Raw genomic sequence first — 4092 nt, 5'->3', positions numbered from 1 at the left:
CCGTCCTGGGATATTTCCTGTGTGCCGCTAATGGTCCTTCACTGGCTGTCGTGTGCCAGGCTCTGTGCTAAGCTCTGGGCAGACAGCCACACGTAGCTGCCTGGCTCAAGGAGCCTATGTTGGAAGAACATTTCAAAGTAACACAAACCAAGCTCCACTGGAGGTGTGAACAGGGTGTTGCAAGGACAAAAGGGTATCACTTAGAGGTGATCAAGGGCAGTGGCGACAAGGTCTTCTCAGAGCAGCTGTGTCTAGAAGGATGAGTCAGCAGGAACGAGGCAAGGGAAAGCAGTGAGCTCAGAAGATTCTCCAACGTTATCTGAACTTGGGTCCAAGGTCATTGGAAGTTGGGAAGGAATTCTTATTTCTGTCTTGGGTCAGAATCAGAACTGGTGCCTTTGGGTTCCCTCCAATGTGAGGGATCAGTTGAGATCAAGGCATCTGCTTTCTCCTTGCAAGAATCCTCTTGGTTCTGGACCATCTCAGGAGACCTCAAAGCACGTCCTGCTGGCACCTCACTCCACCCTCTCTACAGAGAGGCCCCAGAAGCAAGGTCCAGGGAATCAGACTGGTCCAATCTGGGGAGGACCATGGATCCAGATGGTAACCCTCTGGCTCTGGTTTGGTATTGCTACACAAGTGGGGCCTCCCAGCTAAGAGGAGAACAGTTCCCTACCTTCATCCACTAATTATCCCGTACTAAATTGTCCCTGATTGTCCCCAAAATGTCTTTCATGGTTTTCTCATTCTCTTTCTCATTCAAGGACTATGAATGGCTTTTAACTTTGTAACTTCTTAGTGTCTTTTAATCTAGACTCTCCCCCCATTTTTCTATGACATCAATTTTCTTGAAAAGACCAATCTTGTTGCTTACAGAAAGTCGCATTTGGGAGGCTGCTGGATGGCTTCCCTGTGGGGGTTTAGCATGACAGGAGACCATGCCTTCCTGCTTCTCCCGTAAACTGTGGTCAGGTCTAAAGTCTTGATTCAAGTTAAATATGACTGGCAACAACAGTTGGATGCCACATGGCTGCGCTGCACACGGGCACGCGGGCACATGGCAGGTTTGCCCACCGCTGTGGATGCTGCTGAAGATAGTAAGTGTCCTGTCTCCCCTAATGGAGGCACGTTTTCCTTCTCAGCTTTGTAAGTGGGCGGGGCTTCAGCAACATGGGGTCCCGATTTCACCTAATTGTTCAGCACCTGTCGCTAGCTCTCGCCTGAATCAACTATTTCTTCGGTGAATAGAAAACTGGATTTTTTAAAAAATAAAGTAAGGAATTTTTTCTTTTTCTTATATTCTATGATTATAAAATATGACTTTGTCATTTTATTTACGGTTGTATTATATTTATAATGCTTAAGTTTTGCGGGCTAGTTTCTCCTAATCTGTGCTGAATTCCACTGGCATTTTTGTGTGTGTGGGTCAGAATCCTTTAAGGAATAATGACTGGAAACAGGAGTTATCTATGTGGTGAGTTTCTGTGTATATCCCCAACCTTCTCGCCAGAAAGGCTGAACTGAAGCCTTCTCTCTCCAGCGGCGTGGCAGTGCCCAGTCTTCCTCTGCGCCTGCCTCGTGCGAGAGAAGCATCCTCTTGGGGGTTTGCAGCAGAGTTCTAAGAGCCTGATGGGCAGATTAGTGATGTTCAATAAAAGAGAGAGAGAGAAAATAAGGCAAACGCTGACTGAATCCACCAATTCACAAAATGGTGGTCTTCAAAATTCCGTCTTTGCCGATTGACATTCTTCCACGAAGAGAGTTTTCTTGAATGACCTGCTGAGCATCAGCTCCTTCTCAGGCAACTCCAGTTCCTTCTAAAGAAATAGTCAGGTGCCTCTGGAAGTTAGTACTTTTGCCTTCTGGCCCTCTTTCTCTTCCTTAATCACACACACATGCACACACACACGTGTGCACACACATGCCCCTCTGGGTCATTGGGTTATCTTTTATTCATTTTTATAATAAGCTACAGTCATCATTATTATTGTTGATGCTCAAATGTGTGTCCTGAATGTGGCCAGGGATGGACTCACCAATGAGATGATGCTTGGAAAAAGGCCTGGACCAAGTGAGGGAGCTGGCTCCATGGAGATCTGGGAAGAGCTGAAAGAGCAGCATGTGCAAAGGCCCTGTGGCTGGAGTATGCCTCTAAGTTCAGAAAGAAGGCCAGTGAGGCTGGAGGGGACAAAAGGGGAGAATGGCAGGCAACAGGGTCCTAAAGGGGAGAATGGCAGGCAATGGGGTCCCAAAGGCATTGGGGGTTCAGGTCACAGGAAGAACTTTGGCTTTTGTTGTGAATGTTGTGGGAAACCCCTGTAGGAATTCGAGCAGAGGAGTGACATGTGCTGATTGTCTTTTGGCAAGCTCACTTTTGAGAGCTTGATTCAAAGGAGGGGACACCAGTTAGGAGGCTGCTGAAATTACCCAGATGTGAGATGACGTGACCAGGGTGGTGGCAGAGGGACTGGTGGTAGAACTGCTGATGTGGCTTGAAGTTAGCACGGCAGGACTGGCGGGAAGCCTGGCTGTGCGCGGGAGAGGAAGGCTTTTCCTTGAGCAACTGAACAACAGTGTTGCAGTAGCTGCTCTGGGTCTGACTGTAGGTGGAGCTAGGTGGGAAGACGCCCCGATTCGGACACATTGAGCACGTGGTCCTTCTTAGGCCCCTGAGACGGGATAACTAGGTCTGGAGGTCGGAGGCCTTTCATGGAGTCCTGGATGAAAAGGATGTAAACTAATTTGTTATTTCACATCTTACCTTTAGAACGGCATTCATACACACCTAATACAGCTTGAGGAAGGAGCTACCCTGAGGTGGGCCCTGGCCCTGACTGTACCCGGCTAACTTCCCGGCCCCGGGACACATTCTCCCCCCCGCCATCACTGGTATGTGGGACCTCTGTGTGTGAGAGCTGTTAGAGGGGAGAGGGACCATGCGGGCCAGCTGTGCCCTTTTCCAGGTGGTGAAACAGGCCAGAGGGATGGTGGGACTTGACGGACAGAACTCTGCATGCTCCGGGCAGAAGTGGCCTGGACCCCAGCCTCAGGCTTCTAAGCCCAGAGCTCTTCCTGCCACACCCTGTGCTGACTCATCTGGCCCAGGGCTGCGGGAAGGAACAAGGAGCCCCCTTCCAGCCACGTGACTGTCAGGACTCCAGGCCTGGAGGCAGGAAGGGCAGACTGATGCCTTAAGAAGTTTTTGCCCCAAAGCTCCACATTAGATGCAGAGCTCTAAATTCCAGTAATTATTAGTAAACAATCGCTTAAAATTCTTTGAGTCTATGACTCTCACAAAACTCTCTTTGGTTTGATACTGAATTGGGGTTTTTCTGAATATTGACTAGTTTGTATAAAATAGACAAATGACAAGTTTCTTCTGTCGAGCACAGGGAACTATATTCAATATCTTGTAGTGACCTATCATGGAAAGGAGTATGAAAAGAAATATATGGAGATGTATGACTGAAATAGGATGCTGGGCACCGGAGATGAACACATTGCTAACTGACTATACTTCAATTTAAAAAAAAGAAAGAATTGGAGTTTCTCTGTTTAATTCAAGGAGGATAATTTCTGGCGGACACTGGGGGAGTGGGTTTCCCCGAGCCTGCCGTGACATCCTTTTCTGTGTTTGGTGGCAGCATCCACTTCTCAGGGATGGAGCAGGAAGAGTTTTCATCAAGCATCTCCTTGTACAGCTGTGCTGCCGTCAGTGCAAAAATCCCCTCTACAGATCCAAGAAGGGTCAGAAACATACTTTGATTAGCAATAAAGTTCCTGGGAGGCAGACCCTGGGAAACGTAGCCAGAGCCCCCTGGGGGCCAACCCCGTGGAATGATGTTTGGAGCAGCTTCAGGAGACTTGGAACAAACTCGTCAACAGCGCTTGTCCACCTCTCTCCTCCTCCACCTCCTCTTTCCGCTGGAGAATTCTTTTGACACTGATCTGCAGTCCAGGACTCAAAATTAAATTCTTCTGCATTATTAAATTGAGGATTTGGCTTAATATTTAAAAATCTGAGACCAGTTGAGACCCAAAAGCACTCCATCAGTGCCTTGTGTTCCTGCTGAAATTAAAAGCTTGCTGAGA

General features: G+C 48.1%; 1 long non-coding RNA gene across 2 annotated transcripts; it reads right to left on the bottom strand.

Annotated features, from left to right (window-relative positions):
• Positions 1–1960: 1960 nt before the first annotated feature.
• Positions 1961–3160, bottom strand: LOC140699872 (uncharacterized). 2 transcript variants are annotated; one of them, XR_012078134.1, is made up of 3 exons: positions 2901–3160; positions 2428–2717; positions 1961–2178 (listed from the first exon to the last, which is right to left on the bottom strand). It is a non-coding gene; the product is annotated as an uncharacterized lncRNA (long non-coding RNA). The 2 variants fall into 2 exon arrangements; XR_012078135.1 differs by having other exon boundaries at positions 1961–2106.
• Between the last annotated feature and the right edge of the window lie 932 nt (positions 3161–4092).

The sequence above is a fragment of the Vicugna pacos genome, chromosome 11 (assembly GCF_048564905.1).
Source record: "Vicugna pacos chromosome 11, VicPac4, whole genome shotgun sequence".
Classification (NCBI taxonomy): Eukaryota; Metazoa; Chordata; class Mammalia; order Artiodactyla; family Camelidae; genus Vicugna; species Vicugna pacos.
This window is presented reverse-complemented; position numbering and strand designations above follow the sequence as displayed.